The sequence below is a fragment of the Aricia agestis genome, chromosome 4 (assembly GCF_905147365.1).
Source record: "Aricia agestis chromosome 4, ilAriAges1.1, whole genome shotgun sequence".
NCBI lineage: Eukaryota > Metazoa > Arthropoda > Insecta > Lepidoptera > Lycaenidae > Aricia > Aricia agestis.
The window spans coordinates 6475303-6495280 of NC_056409.1; the positions used below are offsets into that span (position 1 = coordinate 6475303).

The window sequence follows — 19978 nt, forward strand, 5'->3', positions numbered from 1 at the left end:
TTACAGAACACCGGTGCGGAACACAGACAAATGTGCAATGGAAAATATAAAGTCAAAGATCTCGGCGGCGCGGCTTGAACGACTTTACATATCAATAATTCTCTTCCAATCCCTAAGGCGTATAGCGTATCTCATATTTATATTTCCCTCGCTATTTCACCAGAAAATGTTTACAAAACTAAAAAGTTATTTTGGACGTAGTAAACGACGAACTATATCCGAAATATTATCTGCTTTGTGAATTATTTTCAACCGGGAATAGGGAATATTACTCAGAGGGCGTTACTAGCATATTATAGTATATATCAGTATATTATATTAAGTCTATGGTATATATTAAGTCTATGATATATACAGTAAAAATCCGACCAAAATCGGACTTGTTGCACACGTCATAAACTCATAATATCAGAATATAGACAAAATTGTTGTCAAACGTCGAAGAAAACTTTTTATTTACTGCATATGCTAGTGATGCCTCTAGTGTCAAAACATTGCAGTGATATATCCATAAAGTTAATATACCTAATGGAATAGAGAAACAAAGGCCTGAGCGAGAGAGATGTCACTATCAGTAACACTGCGTGGTAAAAAGAGACGTGTGATACATGACAGCAGCACTCTTTTTTGACGTCCAGTCGGCATGTGCGGTGCCGCACGTTGACAATTTAATCTCATAGAAATCATGTTCAATCATGCTTGTGTAAGTGTATACGTACACATATTTTTACATACAGATGAAACCAATTTCGGTTTCGTTTGACAGCTCGAGATTGTTGCTCTATTCCGCTAGGTATATTAACTTTATGGATATATCCTATTCTCACCACTGCGACGTCTGTGTCACTATACTTCGTAATTTGGTTGCGTTATTTCAAACCTAGCCAACAGATCAAGACGTAACATTGAATTGACAAAACTCGACCAAATGAGCCCGGTCCACCAGATGGAGGCAGCCTATGAATCGATTCGATGGCACCTTAAAAAGTTTTGTGCTTCAAAGATCCGGATGACCGTCGTTGAAAAGGCCATTTCAACATTTACAAAAAGTTGTGAGAACTCGTATAAAATGATAATGACATACCATGCGTGTTGATGTCAGTTTTCCCTTTACACAAACCCCTAATTCTTTAACGGACCCCTGTAATGGCCGGTTTCAATAACGTTACTCTGGGGAGAGGCAAAGATGGCATTCAGAGATTTCCCAGAAAAAGCTAAGCCATTTGCTACTCTATGCCTTTGATGTTATTAAAATTTAGCTTGTGGATCACGTATTATTTTTTCTAATGCTTGTGTAGCAAATACTCTAAGCGGATCAGATTTTCATTCCTTTATTTTAGGTAGGTATTTGGGACAAAGATCAACGAAAAATATTTATCAATAAATGTTACCTTAACATTGCAGCTGTAAGCTTGTTATACGAAACTCTATTCAAATGTAATATAAGACAATTGCAAAACTGGCAGATAAGCTTAGTTCTGCAGCACATGCTGTTAAAAAAATTCGTGAAATCACTGATGTAGAGACCGCGCGATTAGTTTACTTTAGCTACTTTCATAGCATAATGTCTTACGGCATCCTCTTGTGGGGAAACGCGGCGGACATTAATACAATATTTGTGCTGCAGAAGCAAGCTATTCGTTCTATTTATAAGATGTCATCTTTTGAAACTCTAAGAGAAAAATTTAAAGAAATAAGAATTCTGACCGTCGCATCTCAATACATTTTGGAAAATCTCTTATATGTTAGAAAGAACATAAATATTTTCAAAAAGAAAAGTGATAATCATAATGTAAACACTAGAAATAAGAACAAGTTAGCAATACCAATGTTCAGACTAGCCAAAATAAGCAAATCCTTTAAAGGCCAATGTATACGCCTATACAATAAAATCCCAGAAAATGTTCAAAATCTACCTTTAAACAATTTAAAAAAAGCAGTTAAAGAACGTTTGTGTGCTAAAGCGTATTATAAAGTCAATGATTTCATCGAGGACAGCACACCTTGGGAATAGGGTGGCTCCATGCAGGTTACTTTTCTTTTATTTTTGTTACATAGCTGTAAGCCATAACATTGTAATTTTCCATTTTTTTTTGCAAAAGATGGCCCCGTGCGAGTTTCTTACGCCGGTTCTTCTCGGCGGGGTAGTTCCCGAACCGGTGGTAGGCAACGTAGTTTCTTCGTTCGACTTTCAAAAAGTGTATCATGATACCCATTTTGAATAAAAAGATATTTTATTTATTTTATTTAATCAATGTTTTATCTCAGACAGGAAATTAACTTTTTGTGACTGATATCCTCCGCCGAACTGGTGCGGCGGGGCGGTCTACACCCCCTCCATTTTACAAATTTTCGATAGAATAATTATGACCAGAAATCGCCCAATGGTCGAAATTCGACCTTAGTTTTAACGACATAAGGACTACTACGTTTAATTTGTAAAAAAATATTGACTTTATCATATATTTTTTTAACTCTCGTCTCTGGGACTCAGCTGATCTTAGACTGGCCGTGTAAGCATTGTCTAATAGTATCTAAGATTTAATAAAAAAACTATAATCCATTTACAATTTGTCAGCAGACTTCAACCATAAATAAAAGAGTATAATTCGTATACAGTATAGGTTTGTCACTCAAAAATCTGTCATCTTCTTGAGTGTGCGTATTGTAGTGTGTATAATGTTTTATTTGTTAAAAAAATGTGTGATAAAAGCATAATTTCAAAATAATATTAGCTCTATGCACTCTTTAGGCACCATATAAACTATAACATAACTGTGCAAAATTTCATTCACCTACGTTTCCGCATTATTCGGCAAAAGAGATACAAAGTTTTTCGCTTGCATATTAATATATAGATGTGTAACCATCCCAAAAATTAAATAATTGGAACATTTCACTTAAAAAATGTCTATTATTTTTAAGATTAGGTATTTTGTAGTGAAGTACTCTAAACTATAAATTTCCCTTTAAAAAATGTATTCCATCCAATTCCATTAGAATATTCCTGGCTGGGAGGCTCACCGCAGCTCCATTGACACTACTATATCAGTTACGAATTCCCACATACATTATTCATGTATTTGTTTCGTCCGGATTTTATAATAGCGCATCATCACTATCATCAACATTTATTGGTGGATAGATCGAGCGGTTTACTTAAAGCTAACTAGCCATATAAAGAGCAATAATAAGTGGATAATTATTGTGCAGCCTTTTTAGTAAAAGTTCACACTTAAACTTACCTCAAATTTCATCTTATTCGGTGTAGTAGTTTGAGCGTAGAGAAATAATAGACTGACAGACAAGCAGACATCAATCAGACAACAAGCAGACCTACAATCGTAGAATTGTCTCTACTACTGTACTCATAATAATTATTATTTACTAGAAAAGTATAATGTAGTAAGATATCGCAGCAATATTAAATAAAAGATAGAATATTTATCGGTACTCAACCAAAGAGCTTCTAGACGAACGAACACGATATAGATCTACCGAAAATAACAATGATCTTATGAAAACAATATAATTTGTAACATAAAGACGTCAAGGAGAAAGTCATTAGGTACGAAATGATTACGTTACATCATTTTACGTAATAAAATAATATGGTATGAAGCAATTTATCAAACATCATAATAAATTTAATGAGGATGAGGCTGTCGATGGAACATTGTTAGTCGAGCGCCATCATTTCGCAAACTGAGTATGTAGCTTTAATTAACAGCTGTACCCTCGCCGGCTTGTGCGATGAAATTAGAAACAAAGACAGCTTACATAAAGATTTTTAGGTTAGGAATTAGGATATAATTTGCCAGCTTCAAGTCAGAAGGGCGAATAAGAAATTGTCGTTTTTTAAGAAGAAAATTGTCTTCAACTGAAAACTACACTAAACTACACGTGTAATATAATATTGTGTCTGTGAAAGCTTGTAAGTATAAGTACTTATTTCGTGAAATGATCTTATTGTATTTTACCTATTCCAAATCTCCCAATATTGCTTTTACATCTATTTTCTTCCTAAAAAAAATATTATACGCCCTTCTTTCTGGCTTGAAGCCCACGATGATACTTAAGAGGATACACCAGGGGCTAGAGAAATGAAAAAAAAGCACGTGTAATATCTATAGCTGTCTCCCTTACCTCAAGCCTATACCGCAGAACGCGATAGAGACAACTGCAGAAAATCCAGAAAATCAACGATTCGTTGTCCCCTGATTCCTTCTCCAAAACTTAACCGATTTAAGTACTTTTTTCATTAAAGATTAAAAAAAGGCTTGAGCTGTGTTCCTATGTTTTGCTTTTTTTGTATAATCTAGCCAAATCTGTTTTCTGGACGTTTGAACACTGCGGAAAATCTGGCCACTTTTTTTGGGTTTTTGAACGTTTATATCTTATTTAATAATTAAATTATGAAAAAAAAGAAAACATAGGGACATCGTATTAGTGGTCGTAAATATTCAGGAAAAAAATTATAACTCTACTAGCATTATCCAGGGAGGAACCAGGGGACAACGTTTGTATGGAAAAAAGGGCGGTGTGGACTCCTCTTAAGGTGGCTTTCGGATCTTTGCCGCGACCGACGAAAATTCAAACGAAATGCCACTTTATGACATAGGCGATAGGTTTCATTTTACTCTACCTACTAGCTTTTACGCCGCCGCCGGCGGCAGCGTGGGTCGCCACCAAAATGTCAGTAGAAAATGACACTTATATTCTATGTCATAAAGTAGCATTTTACTTGAATTTTCACCGGTCGCGGTCGCTCGCGGCAAAGATCCGAAAGCCACCTTTAGAGATGAGCCCGCAACTCCGTTGCGCCCAAAAATTCGTTTTCTGCGCGAGAACCGTAAAATATTCTGTTATAAAAGTATACTCTGTCCTTTGCCGGGACTCAATGTATCTTCATACCAAACACCAAAATCGCTTCAGCAACCGTTCAAGCGTTAATTCATTGATCCTGTGCGTTTTCTATCAAACTCCAAAATAGAACTCTCGTAGAGTCAAATCAACTTTATTTAAACGAGCTTTTGCCAGCGGCTTCGCTCGCGTTAAGATGTATTATTATATACAAACTTTCATCCCCTATTTTAACCCCTTGGGGTTGAAATTTATTAAAATGCTTTCTTAGCAGATGCTTACGTCATAACATCTACCTGCATGCCAAATTTCAGCTCGATCCGTCCAGTGGTTTGGGCTGTGCGTTGATAGATCACCATGTCAGTCAGACCTTTGAGTTTTATATATTATTTAGATGTTAGTTTGATACTTCATGAGAATACTAATTTCTATTTCGGTATGAGATTCGATCAAAATAAAAATGATTAAAAAATATAAGGGTTTGGTTTTTTGGCATTTGGCCACGGAACCATAAAAAGCATAATACCTACAATTAGTTGCTACTTGCTAGCGTCCCAAATGTGCACAAGAATCATTTTTATTTCTTAAATTGTACCTACTAGGATCCTATTATAACTAGGAGATAACACAAATCAAAAGGCATTACGCCTGTTATGTGCGCCGTGTGATTTATTGTTCTTTCCTTGTCTTAAATTCGTCCAATGTTTTTGCCGAAGTTGCAGAAAAAATTACCATTAGCATCCGAATTTGTGAGGTCGAGGAAATTTATTTTTATGGAAGTTTTTGCTTCTCAATGAACATACGATTTGGCAATGGCTATTGGAAACCATAACGCCTACATCGAGAAAAAAGTTTGGCGTTAGTTGGTGATTTATTAGTTACAAATATCGTAACTTCGAAATATTACATAAATCAGTGAACTGAAATGTTTTGTAGTAATATGCAAGGTATTTTTTTAACGACCTAGGTAAAAATTACGTTACATTTTACGAAGGGTAGTTTTTGGGAGTAGGCATAAAATATGTTTAGCATTCTCTGCAGCGCGAGTTGTTTAATTGTGAGATTTTGATATTTCGTAGACCTTCGTAGCTGTCTCGTAGCACTAAGGGTTGATTCAGACCGAAACGCGACGCGTGGATGCATTTCTAAATTTGTATGGATTTGACAGAATTCAATTGCGTGAGACGTCATGAAAAACTGTCAAATCCATACAAATTTAGAAATGCATCTAAGCGTTACGTTGAATTTCAATTCAATTCACGTCTGAATTGACCGTTAGCCGTACACCGTAACGCATGATATTTAATTGTGAGAGAGACACTGGGTAGAAAAAGCAAAGAGCGGTTTTATTACACCTTTAAATTAAAAGAAAAAATGACATTGACTTTTATGGTTTTTTACACTGTTTTTTGTTACAAAATACATCTAATGATGTACCATTAAACTAGAGATGTAATAATAGATACGAGCTATTTATAAAACCATAGATAATTCAAGACCCTGTTAAAATTATTATCATTAAACCTTTCCCTTTTGGAACCAAGTTCCTTATCGCGCGTTCGGCGTAAATCTGAAGGCTAGACAGAACGATATTTGTCCTTGATTTGACCTCGACATGTTTATTAGTACCTGCATGTTAGGGGCAGAGGGCGTTGATAGTAAGTATTCCTGTGTGTCAACTAGATGGCGTTTTTTTAATATTTTTTTGAGTGTATAATAATATGTATACAGGATTTTTGAACATAAGAAATACCTTCGTTCCATTCGGGTGTCCCTTGACACCTCTCAAGTTTTTTTGAGAGAATTTTGAGTAAAAAATAACGTCTGAGTATTCCCTTGAACCTATGCGCCGACGTGATAGCTTAAATCTAATTTTACCACTACTGCATCGCGGCTCTAAATGATCCTAGCGTAGGTAGATGTCGATTTACGAGTATGCTATCTTGTTTCTATGAAATGTATCACGCGGCCTTTTTTGGAATATTTTTAAGCGTGAGATACTTCACCAAATTTATCTAACGTTAGGCTAACTTGAGATTAACATTTTAAAGTGAAGACTAGCCGTGCAGTATCGTAGTTTGACTCGCACTTAGATGAAAAACCGCAAAAATTTGCATAATTTTTATTAAACCTAAGATTAAGTTGTCATTTAACTTTTATATTATGTAGTAAGAAAATAGTAGGTACCTTCAAGAAAATTCTAGTTTTAGCTAGGACAACAGTAAATATTTACTTGAGAATAGGTAAAGGCGTCAAGCTCCGTTTGAAGTACACCTAGTAGTCGGCTCTGTTTATACTGGACACTGAAATTTACATTCCAACTTGCTCATTGTGTCTTAGACTTAACTTTGAAATGTTTGTTTAGTCCCGATGTATACTTAAAATCTTTCCTCGTTGTTCCAAATCCTCCTCTTCTAAGTAACAATTTAATAAATTTAATTAGTATCCAACTATCCATACATAAAATTATAAATGCGAAAGTGTGTCTGTCTGCCTGTCTGTTACCTCTTCACGCCTAAACCGCTGAACTAATTTTACTAAAATTTGGTATGGAGATACTTTGAGTCCCGGGAAAGGACATAGCATACTTTCTCGAAAAAAGGTACGGTTCCCACGCCATAAACGAATTTTGGGACAACGGAGTTGCGGGCGTCAGCTGGTTGCTTCATTATACGCTATTCTTGTATATATATATATATATATATATATATATATATATATATATATATATATATATATATATATATATATATATATATATTTTTGTTACACCCTGTATATATATACAGGGTGTAACAAAAATAAGTGATAATACTTTAGGGTGTGTTGTGTTCCTTGCAAAGAGTACACTGTGAAAGTAGCAGCGCTGAAAGACCAAATTTTTTTTTTCACTTTTGTATGGGCAAGAGCCCGAGCGTCATGAGTTTCCCCATATAAAAGTAAAAAAAAAAATTGGTCTTTCAGCGCTGCTACTTTCACAGTACGACGAACGACGAAGACGTACACACCCTAAAGTATTATCACTTATTTTTGTTACACACTGTATAATTGAAATCTCGGAATCGGCTCCAACGATTTTCATTAAATTTAGTATATAGGGGGTTTCGGGGGTGATAAATCGATCTAGCTAGGAATCATTTTCAGAAAATGTCTTTTTATTCGTGTTTTATCGATTATCGATAAACTGAAAAATATGACTCTTCCTGACATCTATTGGCGAATAATAATACTATTTTGTTAGCAACTAATTGTTTTAACGACCAGCAGATGGCGTTATTAAGTAACACGAAGTCAATTAGCGTTTGCTATACCGAGCAAAGCTCGGTCATCCAGGTACTTATTATAATAATACATTGTCATTTCGGATGAAAATAAAGCCAGGGATTTTTTTTTTAATGGCAATAAACGTAATCCTTTCGTGCGATTTATTGCCACAAAAAATCTATTTCGTATGCTACTCCGATGAATCAAATTGCCAATTTATCCGCAAGTAATCATTAAGGCTGATCCAGGGTAATCCATACTAATATTACAAATGTGAAAGTGTGTCTGTCTGTGTTGGTATGGAGATACTTTGAGTCCCTGGAAAGGACGTAGGATACTTTTTATCCTGGGAAAATAGACTGTTCCCACGCGTGCCTTCTGGGCACAATAATAAGGGTTGATTCAGACCGCATCGCGACGCGTAAATGCATTTTCGAAATGCATTTGTACTGAATTGACAAATTGGCATGTCGCTTCGCGCAATTGAAATCTGTCGAATCCATACAAATTTATGCCGCGCCGCGCCTCGCCTCGCCTCGTCACGTTGCTGTCTGAATTGACCCTATGTTTTATAGTGTACTATGTTAAGACGTTATAGCAAAACAAATGTTATTTTTGGGCTCTTCTAACGAGTCAGACATACGTTATTATCTCAACGCAAATGGTAGATCATAATATTCTAGTATTGTCATAACTAGATGTCCCGCGCGGCTTCGCCCGCGTATATTAGGAATTTTACAGAAACCGTACATTTTCCCATAAAAAATAGCTTATGTCCCTACTCCCTTCACTTGGTCTACTCTATATCTGTGCTTAATATTGCCATAAAATTTGCTCCAGTAGTTGGTAATGTCTTATATTTCCACCGTTTTTCCCACATTTTCCTGAGTTTCTTCGGTCGTATTAGTCTTAGCGTGATAATATTTAGCCTATAGTCTTACTCGATAAATGAGCTATCTAACACTGAAATAAGTTTTTAAGTCGGACCTGTAGTTCCTGAGATTAACGCGTTCAAGTAAACATACTCTTCAGGTTTATAATATTAGGTAGGTATAGATTTTTTTTTAATTATCGCTTGACAAACTCGGGTCTCGATCTAAAAGACTATGAAAAGTACCAATAACAGGGTCATTATAGGCTCATAAGTCATAACCATGGGACGATGCATGGTATAATATGGTAGTGATGATGATGATGAATGTAATTTGCATAGTAGCATATGCTTTCCGTTCTTAAAACAACGCCGAAACTCCCAAACTTGTATCTATAAAGAATCAGGAGTTCTCTCAGCACCTTCCCAACCACGGTATACCAGGTATACCACGGTGCAAAATCTTACTTGTTGGTAGCATATGCTTAGAATACTTTTCACGAAACCGAAGTCACCACATGTTTCCCTATAAATTTTGAAGAGTTCCCTCGATTACTTATGGATCCTTCATCAGATCACCACTTTTGTGAATATAATATCAAATTGGGATGATACCCTATAGGGTATCATCCAAATTTTTTCTTTTGGTATATATACCAAAAGAAAAAATTTGAAAATCGGTTAACAAACGGCGGAGTTATCGTTGAACATAAGAAAACGAATATAACACCTCTCCCATTTTGAAAGTCGATTAAAATTGTAGCCTATGTGTTATTCTGATGTATAAGCTATATTATTGCAAAGTTTCATTAAAATCCGTTCAGTAGTTTTTGAGTGAAAGAGTAACAAACATCCATACATCCACACATCCATACATCCAAACAAACTTTCGCCTTTATAATATTAGTAGGATATTAGTAGGAAGTAGGACTAGTAGGAAGTAGGATAGTAGGAAGTAGGATACTACTTAAGAGCATCGTGTACCTTAACACAATACGACTCTGGTAAGTATTAAACAAGGCAGTTTATACCTCTAACCACTCAACCCATTTCAAAGATCATGTGCGGTCTCTTAATTTTGGATGTGACTTAAAGTGTTTCTCTAATGACAATGAGTTCGCTAATTACAAACTAATAATGTAACAAAGTTTGCCGGTTAAACATATTTATGTGAGACTCGGTTATAATTTAATATTCGCATGTTAAGTGGAAGTTCTGACGGGAGGCCTGATATTATGGAAATTAATGTGACACAACATTTTCTTCAACAAATTCGGGTTGCTATTTACATAATTTCCTGGATTGTATGAAAATGTTCACTTGAAAGTGACACGTCGGTTTAAAAATGTTATAAATACTCGTTCAAGTGTAATGAATTTTGTAGGTTCTATTTATTTGCGTCCGCCCAAACGCGCGGCTTGGCGGCTATATTATAAGGTAATTTTTTTACACAGCTTTTGTAATCCACGCGACGCGTAGATTACAAAAGCTGCTGGTCTATAGTGGAGCTGGGCACGACACGTCGTCACCCGCATGCACCCGGACAGATGGACGCGTCTAGTTACGGAATGGCTACCGAAAGGTCGGCGAAACAGAGGCAGACCCAAGAAAAGGTGGCGCGACGAACTAGATGCTGTTGATAGAGAGTGGCCAAACACAGCAAAGGGTAGAGACGTATGGAAGGAAAGAGGGGAGGCCATTGCCCAGCAATGAGAATCGAGTACAGAGTACTCTACTTAAGTATTAAACATGTCTCACCAGTAATGTTGTACAGAAAAATGCATATAAAAAAATTAAAAAAGCAAAAAGAAAAAAGAGAGAGAGAGAGACAGAGAGAGAAATACGCACTATAGCACGGCTTACAACTATAGCAAAAAGCACAGACATAGATCAAGATAGATACCGCATGTCCTGCGAAGCGGTATCTATCTTCTAGGTCTGTGGCAAAAAGTGACGTTACAACTTTTCGTATGATTTTTTTCCGTCTAGCCCTCTTTCACAACGCGACAATGAACTTCCTTCCAAAAATAGTATGGCGGACAAACCGCTCGTTCGACGTATATAAATCCAACCTACCGTGGAAATTATGGCTTTCATGCCTTTCACATTGAATGTAGCAACTGATTCAGCTAAAATAGTCATATTATGTGTTGTTTAAACACCCCTATACTATACCTACGAATATCCCAGAAGTTCCAGCATGTTCCTAGTTATAGAATAATAACATTTTGAATGACGTACGCGAAATTTTAGAGTCAAACTAGTATTTATTGTCGGAATTATAATACAATATATTATTAATTTGATTCCCAATATTTTATATCAATGTAATATCCAAACGTATTACTTTCAAAGAGAGATAAAATATGCGATGTACTATCAGAGAAGTCGATTCCTATGCAAATCGGGGACATAAGTAGTTTGGTTGCGTTACGTCAAACCCAGCTGACAGATCACAATTAACATTGAATTGACATATTTGACCAAATAACGTTGGTCTGTCAATTGCATAGGAATCAACTTCCTCGATGGTACCAAGACTTATTTAAACATTTGAAAGTTAATGTTGGAGTTTAAAAACGTGTGTAGCAAACACAAGTGTTTGTCTAGCTGTTTCCATTTTAATTAACATAATATTATTATATTGTGTCACAACTCCCAGTTTAAAAAGTAGTTACAAAATGGAAATCAAATGATAACAGTTTTCGATTTCATTTCATTACTTACCATCTATTACTTTTACTGGTTAGATATTAAATTTTAGGAATACTTTAAACCAACCAACCGTTGATTGAATATAAACCTTTTCATCGGATCAAGTTGAAAGTTTTTTTTTTCTCATTTTATTGCGAGCGTGTAACCCAAGAGTCAGCGACATCTATGCTTTCGTCATTTCATAAAAGCTAAAAGTTTTCCTGTTAAAGGTTAGAACGACCAGTTATAATGAGACATGGAGTTTCGGTAGCGGTTACTTCAGGAGTTCCAGTTCTGAAGGTCTACCTAACCTTCGATAACGTATAAAGTTAAATTTTTGTCTTAATTTCTTTAGGATAACTGTAACAATATTGTCTCCTACTGCAGAACACTTATGACAGTTGCTTCCTACTGCTAGAGCACCTCAAAGTCTAATACTTTAAGAGTGTCGCTGGCTTTTGGGTTATTTTATTTACTTTAACTTCTCCGTCACAAATTTTATAGTTCCGCGACAAGCCACCAAAATTGGAAATCGCCTATTTATGTTTATTATCTTTAAAAATAATTATTATTTAAAAAAATAAGGACAGGCCGAATTATAAGCGTTATGTTTTACTTTTAAAATCAAAAATGAAAACGATATTTTGAAAAAATAAGATACTTTTCAGCCTTTTTTTTTCATTTATTATTTTAAGCAGGGGATTTTGTCCCAACGGAAAACATCACCCCCATAGTACATTAATTACAGAAACAATACAAAATCAACACAAAAAGAAAAAAAAAAGATACAAAAACAAATGCTAACGCCGATTAACACAACATTTAAAAAGTTTATAAAGCCCTCTGGCAGCTGTAGAATTCGGAGAAGACAAAACAGTATTACAAAATCCGACTTGAAAATTATAATTAAATACATAAAAATAATCCTGGCTCTCGGCCTCGGCCTGGACACACTCCATCAGCACGTGACAGCAGTTGGGACTTGGCGTCTTCCTCATAAGGAAACCGAAAGCGTTCAATGGAATATGTCCAGACCTCAGCCTCGCACGCTGACCGTCGCGAGACTCCACTTTTCAGCCTTGCCGCGCAAAAAAGTTGTTTGGGGAATCCAGTCTTAAACTGATTTCCGTTTGCCGATTGAGCTGTACTGTAATTTTAGGTTGACTTGGATCTGATGATGGCCATAAGAACTTAATAAAACCATATAACCCTATCGAGATTGGGCTCATTTCATTCATTGGGATATTTTCCAAGGTCTGATGATGAAATTGGAAGGCGGGCAAAGGATATTCCTAATAAAACTTAACGACATAACTCAGCTATGTATATGGGCTCGTTTGATTTGTTATGATAAGTATTAATAACTAGTAATAAAAGCTTATTTCAAAAAAAAAATATTTTTCTGTATTTCCTGTTGTTTGAAGTTCGTATCACATCCAACCGTGATGACCAAGGTTCATGAAATTTCTGTTCTAAATTCGAAACCTATTACGAAGTTAATTGGGATCCAGCTTAATCAGTAACGAGCGATTCGTGCTATCAGTTCTTCATCAAAGGTCGGTGTTAATAACACTAGGGAAATTTTAAGTGGAGACCTTCACCTTTATAAGGTTTATCGGAAAACTGAAGCCATTTTACGAAGAAATGATCTTATCTTAACATGCATACAAGTCTGTCTTTAGCAACCTTTTAAAAACTCTTTGCCTTAGAAAAGCGGGATATTAATTTGTTAAACTAATTGTCTCTTTTTTGATGGACTATTATCGAAATAGCGTCAATAGTCAAATAACATCATAGCACATTTTTTTATCGGGGCACAATGATTAAATTGCATAATATTATTATCTACACTGTAGCATTAATGTAAAATTATAAATAAATAAAAACTAACTTTTCCTGCAGCGAGCAAGCTGACCATACGAACTGCTGCTGCAGAACTCCCTCGGGAACAAAAAAAAAGTGGATCAAATTGGCCCACCCGTTTGTATATGTATAACACAATGCCACGGACAAACTCATGAACTTACACAGGGTTTGTTTATTGATATGAGACTAGAATATGGTGCCCGCAACTCCGCGCGAATTCGTTTATCGTACGGGAACCGTACCTACATTTTTCCGGGATAAAAGTATCCTACGTCCTTTCGCGGGACTCAAAGTAACTCGCGGTTTCTCAAATTTAAGTAAAATCGGTTCAAGAGGTAACAGACAGACAGACAGTCATACTTTTGGATTTATAATATTAGTATGGATAAAATTAATTTGGTACAGTACGTGTTGAAAAGGCATGGAGAAGCTTTTGGTCAATGAAACATCTGATGACCTACCAAAATACCTAAAACGTAAACTAGTGGACATATTATGTATCTTGCCTATTCTGACCTACGGTGCCCACTGCCCAGTCTTGGTCTTTGACAGGTTCACAGAAGTCCCGACTCGGAGTTTGCCAACGAGCTATGGAACGCAGCATTCTAAGTATAAAAAGGATTGACCGCATCCGGAATACCACCCTGCGTTCCCAAACGAAGGTCGTTGACGTAGGCAGAAAGGCAGCTAGCCTTAAGTAGAGCTGGGCATGGCACGTCTCCCGTATGCACCCGGACAGGTGGGCGCGTCTAGTTTCGGAGTGGCTACCGACTGGCCGGCGTAACAGAAGCCAACCCAAGAAAAGGTGGCGCGACGAACTAGATGCGTTTGATAAAGTGGCCAACTAACATCACAGGATCGTGAACTTTGGAAAGAAAGAGGGGAGGCCTTTGCCCAGCAGTGGGACACTGTAGGCTGATAATAATAATAATAACTTGTCTGGTATAAACTATATTTACAGTATACAAGTCGGTTACAGTTGAGCTCGATGTATGAGACAAAGGGGCAGTGCTAACAGGCCCGCTAAGCTGTTCCGGTCACTTCGCCGGAAGAAGGCTCAGTTCAGCTTAGAACAATACATATTGTGCTCTATGTACGGAGAATTTGGTTGTTCTCGTTACATTAGTTCAACAATGGAGATTAATCACAATCAAATTTATATGAAAATAGGCTTTTATTGGATCAACTAAAGCTGAAGATAATATCTATAGGAGTATTAATTATGAGGAGGAAATGTTTGTTAGTTTCCATTGAAGACGCTTTAAAACTACATTAACGATATTATACTCGACGAGGCGAGGCGAGGTGCGGCGTGGTATAAATTTGTATGGATTTCACAGATTTCAATTGCGTGAAATGTCTTGCGAATCTGTCAAATCCATATTATAAATTTAGAAATGCATCCACGCGTCGCGGTCTGAATCGACCCTTATACTGTATTTTCACAAGAATTAGCCTCGAATCTAATCGTGCGTGACAACTGATGGCTTTACGCGCGCAATTGATGTCAAAGCAGCCAACATTTAGCGAATCACGGAAGGATCACGTCGTGAATCTGAATTGCTAATTCCCCATCACTTACGTGTACACAGTCACGCACACGACTTACATAATGACTAGGCTTGTCTCTTCACAAAATTAGTAGAGACACGATTATTTATTAACTAACGAATCAAAGTCAAAGTACTTTAGGGTATATAGAACTTAAATCTACCTATGGGACACATAACTTGTGTAGAGTTCATTGTGAATGTGGCAGCGCTGAAAGAGAAAATTTTATTTTGTTATTTGTTACCCGAGCGTTATAAATTTTCCCTTACAAAAGTTAAGAAAAGTTACTTTTTAAGTACCGCTCTCTCTGTCTAAAGTATTAATTTGTTACACCCTGTATAAATAAAATACATCCTGTATAAATACAGGCTGTAACAAATTAATACTTTAGAGTGTGTATGAATCTTCTGTACAGAGTTTAATGTGAAACTAGCGGTACTTAAAAAGTAACTTTTCTTAACTTTTAACATAACATTTAACATAATATCATAATATTAATACGTGAACGAAAAACTTTGTAACCCTTTTTACGAAAAATGGGGAAACGTAGGTGCATGATATTTTGCACAGTTATAGTTTATATGGTACATCGAACTAATATTATTTTGAAATTATGCTTTTATCATACATTTTTTAACAAATAAAACATTACACACACTACTAATGACAGATTTTTGAGTGACAAGCCTATACATACGAATTATACTCTTTTATTTATGGTTGAAGTCTGTTGACAACAAGTTGACAAATTGAATATTGATTATAGTTTTTTTTATTGAATCTAAGATACTACATATTAGACAATGCTTACACGGCCAGTCTGAGATCAGCTAAGTCCCAGTTGAGACAAGAGTTGAAAAAAAAAATGATAAAGTCAATATTTTTTACAAAATACTTATAGGTAGTAGTCCTAATGGTGTTGAAACTAAGGTCGAATTTCGACCATTGGGCGATCTCTAGTTTTAAATTATTATAATAATTTAAAATATTATGTTACAAGAAAGTTTGCTTGCACCGCTTAATATGCCTTATAATTACAGTACCGTTTGAAATGAAAGGAGAATGGGTAATTTTGTAACCGAGCCTAAACTGAACCTAACCTAAACCTTTTTTTAATGCGCAGGGGAAAAACTTTATGGGTGCCCCGGGATGGGGAGGTGCCTCAGTTAAGCTGAAGCACCTCGGGGGTATGTGGGGCTGCCGGCAAGAGCGCCGGGCTTACCTACTAAAACCAACTGCGGTTCGTCTTCAGCCGTATAAAAGAAGGATGTCCCGGATCTAACAAATATAACAGGACTTCGTCTTCAGCCGATAAAGGAAGGATATCCCGGATCTACCTCAGAATGGACCGGACTTCCACCAAAGTTAGAGAACGCTTCGGCAAACTGAAGCGGTTTCGGTGCCAAGACTGGCTAAGCCGGGGAGGTTCCCATCCTCTCCCGGAGCCCCGTTAGACGAGAGTTAGGAGGTTGGCATAGCGTCGCCTCCGCACTCCCTTCCTACGCCGGAAGAGCGGCAGAGAGGTGGGATCGTCCTCTCTGTCCCGATCCGCGGCCTCTTTCTGCGACATAACAATTTCGCAGAAAGAGATCGCCGCCTGCCAGGCCTCATCGCTCTCGTGCTCATGCTCATGCTCGGGAGCGAGCCTAGCACTGCCATGAGATCGTGGTGCTGCATGGCACAACGATCGCACACCTCAAGGGTATGCTGGGCCGTGTCCTCCGCAGCGCCGCACTTTGCTCTTGGCTCTGGCTTGCACTCGGCGCCGGGACTAGCTAAACCGGGCACGGTATTAAAGTCACTGTATTTTTATAGAAGAATTGACTTCGCTGGTTTTCCCTTTAATAAATATAGAAGTTGCAATTTTTTTGGGTATTTGTTTTTCGCATTGAAATTGGTTTCAGAATTAAGTAAAACGTATTATATAATTTCGTGAGTAACGTATTATATAATTTCATAACTTTTTATTTTTATTTTAAAACACTAATCCTCTAATAAATCTGTATTACTGATATTTTATTTTTTTAAGAAAATCCCCAAACCCCCAACATCGAAACTTCTCTGTATATAAATTATATTAATACTCATAAAAACTTGCGTATAAAACTTTATAAGGGTAAGTACTGAAGTTATTATTCATAAGGCAGTTTAAATCAATCATTTTCATTTATTACATAAAGATTTTTTGACGAAAAATTTGTATAATTATACGTGGTCTTTATTTATTCAGGTAGGTACTGGGAATTACTTATGACTTTGAGCGACTTTACTCGACAACTTATAATATTATTTTCTAAAGAGCTTTTATCATTTTACTTTGTCAAAGGTTTTTATTTTGATGACAATAAATATCATTTCTAGAATTGTAAGATTTGTAACCAATATAATATTCAAAACACGAATTACTGAGTTCATATTATAATTTTTATGATACTTTTACGATACAGATAAAATTTTGATTATTTTGCTAGTTGTTATAAATAATAATTAAGGCGTCACAAAAACGCATGACCTCAAAATAACGGGCTCAACACTTGAATAAAACACTTAAGGTTAACTATAGAGGACGCCCGCAACTCCGTTGCGCAAAAATTTGTTTATCGCGCCGGAACCGTACATTTTTCCGAGATAAAAAGTATCCCATGTCCCTTCCCGAGACTGAAGGTATCTCCATGCCAAGTTTCAGCAAAATTGGTTAAGCGGCTTAAGCGTGAAGAGATAACAGACAGACAGACGGACAAACAGATAGACAGACAGACGGACGGACGGACGGACAGACATACATTCGGACCGACATTCGCATTTACTAATTCACTCGTTGGTTCCTGAGTATGAGATGCATGAGAAACAAAAAAAAAGTTAATCAGTCGTACCAAGTCAGTTCGTGGCAAATTAATAGTATCAGTATGGCAAGCGTAATCTTAAAGCAGCTTTGAATAATTCCACAAATCCGCGGTAGCACAGATAATGTAAAATAAACAGAGCATTTTCTGCGGTGCAATTAAAGTTCATTTGGGAAAATCTATGTAGCGCAAAGGAAATGTGCACCCACCGAGCTGACTGTTAGCTTCCTTTGGAAATGCGGCGGTAATACTCAACATAAATAAAAGCTGATCAAAGAATACTGTTTATATTAAAGCTAAAAGCTTTAGTTTGAGCTGTAACACCAGCTGTCTGAGTGCAGGGACTAGGGAGTGGCCTGCATAAGTAGACATTTGCTAGAGCTTCCTTTTGGTATTTCTGCTTCTAGTTTTATCTTACAATTAGTAATAATATTTTCGTATTGGTTATGGCTCAAAAATATAAAAAATGTGCATTTTGTAATTGTGTAACGTATAAAATTATGTGCAAATGTGTTTTATTGCTGTTAAATTTGTTTATCTTCAATGCACAATTCATGTTTAATTGCTTGATGAAAGTTGAAATACAAATTAAGATGACGCCGCGTTAAAGTAAAAAATCGTATTGGATATGTTTTAGATTGCTTGTTTTCTATGAGAGGCCGGCCTCTCATAGAAAACAAGCAATGGAACAGCAAAAAATGGAAAGGGCGTAAGCGACAGGCGTAATTTAAAAACCATAAATACATTTCATATGTGGGAAAATTAAAGTGTATGCTTGAAACAATTTATGTACAAATTTTGGAAGCTTAAATCACTTTCCTCTGTTGGCAAAATAGGAATCCCTTTTTTACAGAGGTCTTTTTGATTGATTATTCTGTGTTATAAAAGTTGACCAATAGTGTTATGCTATGGGTAATTCAAAGACAGAGACATGATGAATACTGAACTTTAATTTCTTAGCTTTAGTCATTGCTGAAAAAAATCGAAATCGCTACAGCCAAATTATCAAGGCGTCGCCTTAAGGCGAGGATAAACCCCAATTTGTTATTCCGTGACTCCCGGTTTACCTAGTTCCAATATAATAACGAAGTGTTAAAAAATATGAGATTTAAAGCACAATATTTAAAATACCTTAAACCATAAACATTTTAATAAAACGTAATACTTCGGTCACAATAGACATAACGACCAGTAGTTCGACTGCAAAGAAACGGACAGGTTTCAATATCTGTCAAATTCGTCGGGTTTCACTAGGATTATGAACGGAATGTGCCTCGCGCTGGCTGATATAATTTATTTTTAAATATTTAAAATAAAGATTTCAAAATTGGATTCTGACAATTTTAATCGCATGTACCAAAATACAAACAACAATACGACCAAAGAGGAACACGTCCATCGAATATGTCATATTTTTAAATTCGTATGTAACAAGTTAACAACCCTAGCGACGATTTTCGTCTTAATACGTCAAATTTAAAAATTTCAACATCAGTTCTACGTCGGCATACTCTATCATTCTGTCTACTCTGCTTCGGTTGTAATTAATTTACAAACTCACCTCCGAAAAAACTCTATTTCATCGAAATATAAGTATTAACTAGGATAATTATACATTTTATTTGAATAAATTGTTAGTAAATCTATATTAAAGTCTCTATAACCGAACAATTTTGTTTCTTAATATTTATTTCCAAAGATATTTAAAAAAACATGAAAAATAGAGAAAATCCGCCGGAGTAGTTACAGTTTTATGCTAAGCTAATATGAATCTTATTGCGATGCGTATACGCTTGGTCTTTGGTTGTGTGCAAGGTTATCGTTTTTGATTGAGATTAATCCCCGCCTTAAATCAAAACATTAAAAAACCAAGTAAGCCATTGAAATAAAATCTGCTTTAGGAATTAAATACGATGAAAGCGACGTGGAAAATGATAGGTGGACTTTGAGACCGCACGTCGCAGCAAGTTAAAATAAATTCGCTCCATACCTTTTTCCGTGTAAGTGACTCTAACACGATTTCTGC

The 19978-nt window shown here is 36.1% G+C and overlaps 1 long non-coding RNA gene across 1 annotated transcript; it reads left to right on the forward strand.

The window, feature by feature from the left end:
- The first annotated feature begins 415 nt into the window (after window positions 1-415).
- Window positions 416-18992, forward strand: LOC121726561. Its single transcript, XR_006035555.1, has 3 exons — window positions 416-515; window positions 9917-9922; window positions 18981-18992. It is a non-coding gene; the product is annotated as an uncharacterized LOC121726561 (long non-coding RNA).
- The last annotated feature ends 986 nt before the right edge of the window (window positions 18993-19978 follow it).